The sequence below is a fragment of the Aquarana catesbeiana genome, linkage group LG06 (assembly GCF_042186555.1).
Source record: "Aquarana catesbeiana isolate 2022-GZ linkage group LG06, ASM4218655v1, whole genome shotgun sequence".
NCBI lineage: Eukaryota > Metazoa > Chordata > Amphibia > Anura > Ranidae > Aquarana > Aquarana catesbeiana.
The window spans coordinates 13,399,119-13,412,825 of record NC_133329.1 but is presented as its reverse complement, the minus strand read 5'-3'; positions in this window follow the sequence as shown (position 1 = coordinate 13,412,825).

Here is a 13,707-nt window from a genome sequence, read left to right as displayed (position 1 = left end):
CCAGACCAGGTAGAGGTAAACTTATCCATATATTTAAATATATTTTTGCATATGCACTTTTTTGAATCTGAGAATGGAAGAGATATATTTGCACTTTTTTTTGTACATCTATGAATTTTGGACGTTTTTTTTTCACTGTTTGGACTACATATATGAATTGAATTGTTTATGCATTTTTGTTATTTATCACTGTTTTGAGTTAGAGCCACATTTAATTATTTATTAGGGACACTTTTTTTAATGTTGGCTGCTACTCTTTGATTTTTGACAATTATGCCCTGTACACACGATAGGATTTTCCGACAACAAAATCCATGTTTTTTTTCCGATGGATGTTGGCTCAAACTTGTCTTGCATACACACGGTCACACAAAGTTGTCGGAAAATCCAATCATCAAGAAAGAGCGCGGTGACGTACAAGACGTACGACGAGTCAAGAAAATTGAAGTTCAATAGCGAGTGTGGTTCTTCTGCTTGATTCCGAGCATGCATGGCACTTTGTGCGTCAGAATTGTATACACGCGATCGGAATTTACGACAACGGACTTTGTTGTTGGAAAATTTGAGAACCAGATCTCAAATTTTGTGTGTTGGAAAATCCGATGGAAAATGTCCGATCGAGCCTACACACGGTCGGAATTTCCGACAACAAGCTCCCATCGGAAAATCCTATCATGTGTACGGGGCTTAATACTTGGTTTGCGCATTCGTTTTTTTGTTCCTGTTTTTCACATTTGTAAAGTAAGTGTCCCTTAAAGGGTAGGTATGCTGCGCATATTTGCTAATTACATTATGGACTCGCCCACTTTACTTCTGCCTCAATAAATCGCTGTACCGCATGCACTCTTCCTGCTCTTTATGACTAAATAGATTTGTTTATGTTGATCAGAAACTCAACAAAGCAAAATGGCCACATGAGGAGGGTGAAACAGAATTCTTTTTGTTTGCTGATATTGTAAATACATATAAGGGGGGGGGGGGGGAGTGTATCGAAAGGCTAATACATATATGTAAATTGGAGTCAATGGGAAAGGTGGTTTTTGGTGACTTGTAAGGGGTTTCTGATAGCTACTGAGAATTATGGGGTTCAGCCTTTCCTACTTTACTTTAAAACAATTTTTTTTAGCTATTTGCACTATAAATATAACCCTGCCTCTAATCCTTGAGATCAAGCAAACTATTTTTTTGTAAGTCATGAGATCACCATGAAAAAGTCATGTGATTCAGGAATGGGACCCTGCTGATTGTGCCCCTATTGGAGGGGGTTCTGTTTATTTACTGTCCTAAATAACACAAAAGGAAGTAAGTGGTAATCTCTCCATAGACAGCTTGTCTCCGAAGGAGGATTTCCCTTCTATTTCTGTTCTAGTTACAATGGTGAGATGTTGGATTTCCTATCAAAGAACAAATTTTTCTCCACCAATCAAAGAACAAACGTATCTCCACCATTTAAAGAACAAAGTTTTCTCCACCAATCAAAGAACAAAGTTTTCTCCACCAATCAAAGAACAAAGTTTTCTCCACCAATCAAAGAACAAACTTCTCTCCACCAATCAAAGAAAAAACTTCTCTCCACCAATCAAAGAACAAACTTCTCTCTCTCTTTATCACGAGCCTGATGAAGGGGTCCTGCACAGCTCTGAAACGTTGCACTGTGTCTTCTGTGATGTGATCTTTGTTCAATAAAGATTTGAACATATTTGAATATCCATGGTGCACTGGTGAATATATTCACTGTGACAGCCAATCACAGTTGTGTAATCAGGCAGACTTACCCACCCCTGTACATAATAACCAAGTTAAAAGGATCCTGGGGCTGGGTGGGCAAGGGTTAGGCTGTATTCAAGTCTTCTTGTATGTATATATTTTTATATGTCGAATGTGATGTCTGTTGTTTCTGTCTTCTTTACCGACCTCTCATGCCTACTATGACTGATGTGTGTCTGCGCTATGTAGATTGCAAGCTCTGTTGTACAATAAACTTTTCCAGGTGTACAAAAACAAAATATTATCTACAGTGGAGTAACACAAACCGACCAATAAGATTTCACCAGTCACTGAGCCAGTAGCAGGAATGAAAAATGCCATTGGTTGGTGTTGCAGTATTGAATGTTTCTTTATATGCCTTGGTGTGTTCTTGTTTTATTTAATGTATTTAATTTCAAAAGTCTTCATTAGGATGTAAATAGTTGATGTGAAAGGTATTTTTCTATTTTTCTGATTTTTTGAAAATAAAGATAATATCTGGAATTATTTGTAGAGGGTATGGCAATAAACGTTATGGTTCCTCATCTCCGAATGTATCCTAACTCTGTTCTCTCCCGAGCCTTCCACGAAGATGGTTCACAAAAAGCAGACATGTGTCTCTGATCAGAAGAGTCAAAGGATATCTAAACCACACAAAAAAATGTCATATATTGCAGATTACCAGTTCTTAGATCTGATGGCTGCATTTTGTTTTTCTTCATTTAAGGGTGTTTTATCTTTATTTTCACCTGTTGATCTTGCCAGTAGCACACTACCTGTCCTAGGGTGACAACAGTCATTTAACCACTTGAGCCCCGGAAGGATTTACCCCCTTCCTGGCCAGAGCATTATTTGCAATTTTGCACTGTGTCGCTTTAGCTGACAATTGCGCGGTCGTGCGATGCTGTACCAAAACAAAATTGACGTCCTTTTTTCCCCACAAATAGAGCTTTCTTTTGGTGGTATTTGATCACCTCTGCAGTTTTTATTTTTTGCGCTATAAACAAAAAAAGAGAGACAATTTTGAAAAAAAAGCAATATTTTTAACTTTTTGCTATAAAAAATATCCCCAAAAAATGTATAAAAAAACTAATTTTTTCCTCAGTTTAGGCCGATATGTATTCTTCTACATATTTTTGGTAAAAAAAAAAATCGATTGGTTTGCACAAAAGTTATAGCGTCTACAAAATAGGAGATAGATTTATGGCATTTTTATTATAATTTTTTTTTTTGTACTAGTAATGACCGCGATCTGCGATTTTTATCATGACTGCGACATTATGGTGGACACATCGGATACTTTTGACACTATTTTCGGACCATTGTCATTTATACAGCGATCAGAGCTACAAATAGCCACTGATTACTGTATAAATGACACTGGCAAGGAAGGGGTTAAACACTAGGGGGGCAATCAAGGGGCTAAGTGTGTCCTAGGGAGGTGTTCTAACTGTGGGGGGGTGGGCTCACTACAACATGACAGATATCACTGCTCTCGATGACAGGGAGCAGTAGATCCCTGTCATGTTGCTAGGCAGATTAGGGAAATACGCCCATCTGCCTGCCTGTGGCATTCTGCCGACGTATATGTGTGTGCGGCGGTCGGCAAGTGGTTAAAGCACTGTTTCTTTCAATCATGAGTGTTGTCACTCTAGGGCAGGACTACAGAACATCTCCTCTTCTCCTTATCTTCATAACATTGGAAGGTGTTCTGTAAAACCTCAGACATGAACTAGGCATGGCTGATCACACTTCTTATGCCGCGTACCTTACGGCCGGACTTGCCAACGGGCTAAACTCCATCAGCATTTCCGACTGAAAGATTTAGAACGTGTTCTATATCTGAGTCCGTCGGAAATGCCGACAGAAAATGGGGCATACACACGGTCGGAATGTTTGACCGAAAGCTCCCATCGGACTTTTTCTGTTGGGAAGTCCGGCCATGTGTACGCGGAATTGTGATATCACTGCAGAAGACACAGAACGGCACTGGATTTTGAAAAGACCAACAGGTACATTCACTTTTCAAAGTGAGACATAGCCAAACACTGTCAATGGTATGCTTAATGGACCAGTAGGGAGATTTCTCCTTTTATTTTTGCAGTGGTCTGTTATTAGCCTGGTACAGCCATCCTACTGTTTTTCAGGCTTATTGATACACTAAGCCAAGCCATAGATTGTGTAATTGAAGAATTGAAAGAAAATTGCTTGATTCCCTATCAACACAGTCAGGGTTTATGGGGGAATCTCTCCAACTGCACTATTGTGTTCTGCTGGTGGGGAGCCTTCTCTGTTGGCAGAATACAATGATCAGTGTCGCTGGCTATAACTGATGGCACTGATCATGCAAGAAAATAGTGACAGGCTGGGTGTGCATAAGTCGATCGATAGATCAGCTTGTGTACAACCTGGGTGCCCATACATGGATCAAAATTTGTCTGGCCCTTGATGAACTAGTTGAATTTCAGTCCATTCTTAACACTGGATCTGGGGTCTAACATGGCACCGGTTCATCGATGATGTGTTTTTTTTTCTGTGGACCGCTATCAGTGTGAATTTGAAGTGGAAGTAAAGGCTAACTCTAAGTATTCTTAAAAACATTTCCTACATCCTCCTTCCACCTATCCTGTATACTCTGTATAAAAAAATATCCGTGTACTTGCCTTTTTTGAGTCGGTCCAGTCACATGATACAGAAGCTCCAGCTCCCCAAGTAAGGGAGCATCCGACAACAGCTAAAAATTCCGGGAGAGGTGATGTCACCCATTGGCTTCCATGACCCAGCTGTTGTTGCTGTTCCCGCCTCTCCCCTGCAGCAGCTGCTCTCTGGCACAGGTAAACTGGAACCACAGAATCACATGACTGGAGAAGCCCAGATAAAAAAAGTGTAAGTGCACACATCTTTTTATACAAGGTATGCAAGATTGGTAGGAGGAGGGGGAGTAAATGTTTTTAGGAATAGTTAGGCTACATTCTCACTGGCGATTAAGGGCAGTGTGAATTGTAATGGCAGGAATATTGTGATCTGGCCAATCAGCGGGAAGGGGGTGCAGGGGGGGGTGGCTGGGAGGTTTGTTTGCCGCCCCCCCCAAAAAATTGAGCACCAGCCACCACTGCTTGAAAACATCATATCACCCTGCCTTAGGTCGCCTTTCAAGATGCCTTGATAGGTGAATGCCAGTCTGGAGGAGTGGGCATTCTTAGGCAGGCTGTATTTAGTCTCCATGAACTGAAATCCAATGAATGAAAGGGATGGGGCCTGGGACAGTCATGCTGGGTAGGAAAGAGCTTTGCGCTGCAAGACATCCTCAAGCCAGGAAATGAGGCGGGGCTCTATCGGACTTGCTGCAGCATCTAATGCACATGGTGAGAAGCTCACAGTGTGCAGTGAAATCAGAGGAAGCCATTTCAGTTCAGGAGAGGAGCCGGTACAACTATGCAAGACGGAAGGGTAGGCCGGAGGTCAGCTCAGACATGTGCTACAAAGATTCTGATGTTTGCTCAGTAAAATTGGGGGAACACTCACACTTTTGCATTACAGTAACATGACGGGATGTGCATGTATTGGGGTGCATTACTATTCTGAATGGCACCATAATGCACAAATTCAGAAAAAAACACGCTCATATATAGATACATATATTATATACATAATAAGGAGGAGGGGCCGATGGAGATGGCAAAATGACGTACCTCACTGCGGCAGGGTTAGGACGGAAGTATACCTTTGTACTCCACAAAAGGTAAGGTTGCTCTGTGAGATTGGGGGACACACTTACACTTTTTGTGTTATGCCCTTTACACATGATCGGACATTCTTACAACGAAATCCTGGATTTATTTCCGAAGGATGTTGGCTCAAACTTGTCTTGCATACACACGGTCCCACAAATGTTGTCGGAAATTCCGAACGTCAAGAACACAGTGACGTGCAACATGTACGACGAGCCAAGAAAAATGAAGTTCAATAGCTAGTGCGGCTCTTCTGCTTGATTCCGAGCATGCATGAAATTTTGTGCGTCGGAATTGTGTACACACAATGGGAATTTCCGACAAGGGATTTTGTTGTCGGAAAATTTGAGAACCAGACCTCAAACATTTGTTGTCAGAAATTCCAACAAAAAATGTCCGATGGAGCCTACACACGGTCGGAATTTCCGTCAACAAGCTCACATCGAACATTTGTTGTCGGAAATGCTGATCGTGTGTACGGGCATTACAGTAACATGGTGGGGTGTGCGTTTATTGGGGTGCATTGTTATTGTATATGCGATCTACCATATGTTAGGTAAATTTAGTAACTTATTCGTTAAATAGGTTAAGTTTGCCTCTGTTCCAGCTTGGCTGACGTTGCGGGTGTTTCCGGACTGACCGGAGGGTTTCGCTGTTATCACTGGTCAGTGTTGGAAGGGCAATGTGTCTAAGCGTATGAGTGCTCTTCTGTCCCGGAGACAACTCGGTGGAGGTGGTCCTCCGAGTTTCATTCTGGGAGAGGGTATTTATGGGACAGACGCCATATTGAGGGGTTTGTTTTACGGCCACCTGCTGGCCCTCCTGGCCGACAGGTATGCATTAGAGAGCAATCTCGTGGTCCTCCGTTCCAGAGGCCCACGCCGTTGCGGCGCAGGGGTGGGCCCAGAAGATTGTCTGGGGCCTACCACAGCAGCCGAGGAATGGTCATGAGCTGTCTATCCAGAAGGGAAGAAGCTGGACAACCGAGGAGATCACAGGGGAGGACCCGTCATGGAAGGATCACGCAGAGTGCTGGTCTGGAGAGGGGCCTGGTGACTCGGTTGGAGGACGTATCCTAAAAAGTAACTATACAGCATAGTGTTGTCGGGTTGGCTTAAAGGTTCAAGCACTGTGACTGACGTTCATTACAGAAAACCAATACATCCTGTGGCAGAGGATCGTACAGGTTTATCCCAAACAAGTCTGTGGCAGAGGCTTTTGTTCGTGCTACGTGCTGGCTGCTAGGCAAGTGAGAGAGGCCTATCCAGGCGGGCAAAGATTGTGTCCCACGAGGGGAGCGCATTCTATTGTAATATCTAAATCCTACCAGGACATTTGTCAAGAACCTTACAAGAAGATATTTGAGTTCCTTCTGCAGTTTCCCTTCTGCCTCTTTCCTGCTACTTCCTTAGTGAATTGTTTAATAAAGCATTGAAAATGTATTCAAGTGTTGGTGCTTGTATCGTCCAGAAGTAAACTCAACGGAACCCTAGACCTGGTGCTGGTGAAACAGAGGGAAGGAGAGTGAAGGTAACAGCCCGCTTAAACCAGCAGCTCCACCGAGAGTTATTACTATTTATTCTGAATGGCACCATAATGCTCATAATCATACATATAATAAGAATTATAATCTTTGCAGCCATGTGTAGACTTTGAGTGCCATTCAAAGCCGGAGGATAACAGATATGGCTGTGTATGGCCTCAGCCAGTGCTGCTCTGGCCATGCCCCCTAACATGTTTCACCCCACCTACCTTGGGTGACCTTGATCAGGTGGGGCAAAACATGTCAGGAAGTGTGGCCAGAGCAGCACTAGCTGAGGCCATACACAACCATTAAGCTGCGCCTTACCCCACGTATGTCCACACTTCTGAATACCGGTAGGGACACCTGTTATCTTCCATCTTTCCTGGCAATGACAGCTGTCAAAGTAATTTTCTGCAGTTTTAATAATTTTCTCCTTTGTAAATATCAGTGCTAAAAAAATCACAGATCTCGGCTGCATGGAATTTTTTTTTTGCATAAGAATGCATTCCCCAAGGTACTACCCTCCCCCTCCCCTCACCCCCCTTGCATAATAGCCCAGAAAATTGGCATTTTTAACTTGACAGGTTCAGCTCCCACTAAAGTAGTTCTAAGGGCAGAGGGTTTATTACCTTAGCCACCTAAAGACCGCCCATATACATACATTTCTTGTGGCAGGGTGACCCTTCAGTGCAAAATCACGTACCTGTGCGTGATTCCTTCTTTCGGATCTGGGTCTCGCATGCACGTCGCCGGAGACCCGTGCCCGATGATCATTCATAGAGAGACAGAGTGGTCTGCTATTAAGAAAGACAGAGATCTTGTGTTTCTGTTAAGCACGAATATGGATCTCTGTCTTCTTACTGTTAAAGCACCTCCCTCACACAGTTAAAAAGCACTACCAGGGAACACATTTAACCCTTTGATCACCCCTGATGGTAAACCATTCCCTGCCAGTAGGGATGAGCCGAACACCCCCCGGTTCGGTTCGCACCAGAACCCGCGAACGGACCGAAAGTTCGCACGAACGTTAGAACCCCATTGACGTCTATGGGACTCGAACGTTCGAAATCAAAAGTGCTCATTTTAAAGGCTAATTTGCATGGTATTGTCCTAAAAAGGGTTTGGGGACCCGGGTCCTACCCCAGGGGACATGTATCAATGCAAAAAAAACTTTTAAAAACGGCCGTTTTTTCGGGAGCAGTGATTTTAATGATGCTTAAAGTAAAAAAAAAAAAGTGAAATATTCCTTTAAATATCGTACCTGGGGGGTGTCTATAGTATGCCTGTAAAGTGACGCGTGTTTCCCATGTTTAGAACAGTCCCTGCACCAAATGTCATTTTTAAAGGAAAAAATCTCATTTAAAACTGCTTGCGGGTTTAATGTCATGTCGGGTCATGGCAATATGGATGAAAATCAGTGAGACAAACGGCATGGGTACCCCCCAGTCCATTACCAGTCCCTTTGGGTCTTGTATGGATATTAAGGGGAACCCCGCACCCAAATTAAAATAAGGAAAGGTGTGGGGCCACCAGGCCCTATATACTCTGAACAGCAGTATACAGGCGGTGCAAACAAGACAGGGACTGTAGGTTTGTTGTTAAGTAGAATCTGTTTGTAATTTTGAACATTTTTAACGTGTTTAGCTCCAGCCAAAAAATCTTTTCTAAGCTTTTTGGAAAACATAGGGAAGGGTTATCACCCCTGTGACATTTGTTTTGCTGTCTTTCCTCCTCTTCAGAAGATTTCACCTCACTTTTTTGTCCCAATGAAAAATGTTTTTTGAAAATTTGGGTTTTTTTGTGGAACAAGGATTGGAAAGCATCAGTGGAAAGGAGAACTTGTTTTCCCATATTAACTCTTACAGGAGAGAATTTCCCTTCCTAGGGGTAGATTTCATCTCACTTCCTGTTGTCTCCTTCCGTTTGCAAGTAGGAGTCGTTTGTAAGTTAGATGTTTGAAAGTAGGGTCCTGCCCTATATACTCAGCAGAAATTTGGGCCTTAGGTGTTGCTGTGGCCACAACACTGTAAGCCCTCACAGGGCCCTGCTGTGAAATATTAGATCAAGAATTGTAATTACATGCCCCTGTTGAACAGCAGCTGAAAAATTAGGCCTTAGGCACTGGTGCTGGTGCCACAACACTGCAACCCCTCACAGACACTCTAGTTGGAACGCAGGAACGAGCCCTGCTGCAAATGATTGCTTCAAAAATTGTAATTACACGCCCCTGTTAGACAGGGGCAGAAAAATTGGGCCTTAGGCACTGGTGCTGGTGCCACAACACTGCAACCCCTCACAGACACTCTAGTTGGAACGCAGGAACGAGCCCTACTGCAAAGTATTGCATCAAAAATTGTAATTACACGCCCCTGTTAGACAGGGGCAGAAAAATTGGGCCTTAGGCACTGGTGCTGGTGCCACAACACTGCAACCCCTCACAGACACTCTAGTTGGAACGCAGGAACGAGCCCTGCTGCAAAGTATTGCATCAAAAATTGTAATTACACGCCCCTGTTAGACAGGGGCAGAAAAATTGGGCCCTAGGCACTGGTGCTGGTGCCACAACACTGCAACCCCTCACAGACACTCTAGTTGGAATGCAGGAACGAGCCCTGCTGCAAAGTATTACATCAAAAATTGTAATTACACGCCCCTGTTAAACAGGGGCTGAAAAATTGTGCCTTAGGCACTGGTGGTGGCGCCCAGAACCAAAAATGTTCTTACAAGCTATCAGCGTGATGATTGAGGAGGAAGAGGATAATTACTCAGGGATAGTCACTCAGCATCAGCATAGGCAGTCTTTGAAGGGATCTGAGATTTCAAAAAAAATTATTCGGTTACATCAGCATCAGGTGCTTGGTAGCTGGTGGTGATCCAAGACTCATTCATTTTTATGAAGGTCAGCCGATCGACCGAGTCGGTGGACAGACGCACCCTGTGATCGGTTACCACGCCTCCAGCAGCACTGAATGTGCGTTCCGAAAGAACGCTGGATGCAGGACAGGCCAGTAGCTCAATTGCATACTGTGCAAGCTCTGGCCAGTGATCCATCCTCAAGACCCAGTAACCCAGAGGATTTTCGGTGGGAAAGGTGTCCAAGTCTGATCTTGCCCCTAGGTATTCCTGCACCATGTAAAACAGACGCTGGCGATGGTTGCTGGAACCGATCATACCTTGGGGCTGCGGACCAAAAAATTGTCTGAACGCATCGGTCAGACGGCCACCTTCTCCACCGCTCCTTCTTTGACTGACCGAAGCCTCAGCAACACGTTGTCCAGAAACAGGAGTTTGTAACCTCCCAGTCTCTGGGAACGCGTTGCACAGACCTTTCTGCAAGGCCTCCCGAAGATGTTTCATCCTCTGCTCCCTCTGCGATGGCAAGATAAGGTCCGCAACCTTACCCTTGTAACGTGGATCAAGGAGGGTTGCCAGCCAGTATTGGTCCTTCTCCTTGATACCACGAATACGAGGATCCTTACGCAGGCTTTGCAGGATCAGGGAGGCCATGCAGCGTAGGTTTGCTGAGGCATTCGGTCCGGAGTCCTCTGGGTCACTAAGAACGACATGGTCCGCAGCCACCTCCTCCCAGCCACGTACAAGTCCATGTGTTTCTTGGGACTGATCCCTTAAAGACTGCTGCTGATGCTGAGTGCCAGGCTCCACCTCCATACTGACACAATCTTCCTCCTCCTCCTCTTCCTCCTCGTCCTCTTCCTGTGTGATCGGCGGGCACGCAGGAACACTGTCTGGATAAAGGGGGCCTTGAGAGCTAAGGAAGTCCTCCTCTTCCTGCCTCTGTTCTGCCTCAAGTGCCCTGTCCATTATTCCACGCAGCGTGTGCTCCAACAGGTGGACAAGGGGGACAGTGTCACTGATGCATGCACTGTCACTGCTCACCATCCTCGTGGCCTCCTCGAATGGTGACAGGACAGTGCATGCATCCCTGATCATGGCCCACTGGCGTGGGGAAAAAAAACCAAGCTCCCCTGACCCTGTCCTGGTGCCATAGTCGCACAGGTACTCATTGATGGCCCTCTGCTGCGTGTGCAGCCGCTGCAGCATGGCCAACGTTGAGTTCCACCTGGTGGGCATGTCACAGATTAGGCGGTTCTTGGGCAGGTTAAACTCCTTTTGGAGGTCCGTCAGCCGAGCACTGGCATTATATGACCGGCGGAAATGCACACAGACTTTCCTGGCCTGCCTCAGGACATCCTGTAAGCCCGGGTACCTGCCCAAGAACCGCTGCACCACCAAGTTAAGGACGTGAGCCAAACAGGGCACATGGGTCATTTGTCCCTGTCGGAGGGCAGAGAGGAGGTTGGTGCCATTGTCGCAAACCACCATTCCTGCCTTAAGTTGGCGTGGCGTCAACCACCTCTGAACCTGCCCCTGCAGAGCTGACAGAACCTCTGCCCCAGTGTGGCTCCTGTCCCCCAAGCACACCAGCTCAAGCACCGCATGGCATCTTTTGGCCTGCGTACTTGCGTAGCCCCTTGAACGCCTACGGAGCACCGCTGGTTCCGAGGAAGAGGCCATGGAGGAAGAAGAAGAGGAGGGGGTGGAGGAGAGAGGTGTGTCACAATCAGCATTTTGGAGGCGTGGTGGCGGAACAACCTCCAACACTACTGCACCTTGTCCTGCATCCTTCCCAGCTGCCAGCAGAGTCACCCAATGCGCCGTGAAACTTAGGTAACGTCCCTGTCCATGCCTGCTGGACCATGAGTCAGCGGTAATATGCACCTTACCGCTGACCGCCCTGTCCAGCGAGGCATGGACATTGCCTTCCACATGCCGGTAGAGAGCCGGAATCGCCTTCCGTGAGAAAAAGTGGCGTTTGGGTACCTGCCACTGAGGAACCGCACATTCCACAAACTCACGGAAGGGGGCAGAGTCTACCAACTGAAAAGGCAGCAGTTGAAGTGCTAGCAATTTTGCCAAGCTAGCATTCAACCGCTGGGCATGTGGATGGCTGGGAGCAAACTTCTTTCGGCGGTGCAGCAGCTGGGGCAGGGAAATTTGCCTGGTACAATCTGACGTCGGTGTACCAAAAGCAGATTGCCCACAAGTACTTGGCTGTGACACACCTAATTCTACACCTTCATTCCTCTCACTGTAGGTCTCAGAGAGGACTGAAGGTCTAGTGGGGTTGGAAATCTCAGCTGATGAGGAGCAAGGAGAGATCCTCTTTGTTCTTTGGTGTGGGTCTTTTAGATACGCTTGCCAACGAACTGCATGGCAGGTCAACATATGTCTGGTCAAGCATGTGGTACCCAAGCGGGAGATATTTTGGCCACGCGAGATACGCTTGAGACATATGTTGCAAATAGCAGCGGTGCGATCTGATGCACTCGTCTCAAAAAAGGCCCACACCAAAGAACTTTTTGAATAACGCGCAGAGACTGCAGCGCCCTGCACATGTGGAGCTTTGGGGTGTGATGCAGTCAATGTGCTGCCCTTAGGCTGGCCCCTGGAGGGCATCCTGCCTCGTTGGTGATGTGCTGCCGCCTCCTCCTCCTCCTCCTCCTCCTCCTCCTCCTCCTCCTCCTCTCTCCTATCAGGCACCCACGTTGAGTCAGTGACCTCATCATCCCCTCCCTCCTCATCACTGGAGCAAACCTGGCAGTATGCTGCAGCAGGGGGAGCATGACTGCCAGATTGCTGTCCTTCTTGGGCACCCCCTCTGTCCGCGCTCATGTTACTGCCTTCATCGAGCTCAGTATCGTCATCAGAGCCTTCCAAACGCTGGGCATCCTCCTGGAGCATGTACCCAACACTGTGGTCAAACAGTTCGAGGGAATCCTCATGAGGACATGGTGGAGCTAGGGAAGGAGTCACTGATGACATTGAGCTGAGGGAAGAGGCCGCTGCTTTGCCAGACAAAGCACCCTGGGCATGGGTGAGAGAGGATGAGGAGGATGAGGACGGCTTGGTCATCCACTCGACCAAGTCTTCCGCATGTTGCGGCTCAACATGGCCAGCTGCCGAAAAAAAGGCCAAGCGTGTCCCATGGCCACGTGCTGATGAGGATGCACCGTCTCCACGACCAGCACTAGACACAGAGCCTGCTTGCCCTCTCTTATTGGCTTGTGACTGTCTGCCTCTCCTTCTTGGCCTTCCAGACATACTAATGGCCTGTAGCTGCACTAAGCTGGGATAGAACACCTGTAATTTTCTTCAAGTAGCTTTATATACTGTAACCAGACAAGCCTGCCTGTCAGTAGGAAGATAACAGGAACGGATCTAGCTGAACACTGTGAGCAGGACGCACTGTACTAAATGTAAATAGTCTAGCTGCCTGACCGTGGTACTAATAGGATCAAATAGAACACCTGTAATTTTCTTCAGGTAGCTTTATATACTGTAACCAGACAAGCCTGCCTGTCAGTAGGAAGATAACAGGAACGGATCTAGCTGTACACTGTGAGCAGGACGCACTGTACTAAATGTAAATAGTCTAGCTGCCTGACCGTGGTACTAATAGGATCAAATAGAACACCTGTAATTTTCTTCAGGTAGCTTTATATACTGTAACCAGACAAGCCTGCCTGTCAGTAGGAAGATAACAGGAACGGATCTAGCTGTACACTGTGAGCAGGACGCACTGTACTAAATGTAAATAGTCTAGCTGCCTGACCGTGGTACTAATAGGATCAAATAGAACACCTGTAATTTTCTTCAGGTAGCTTTATATACTGTAACCAGACA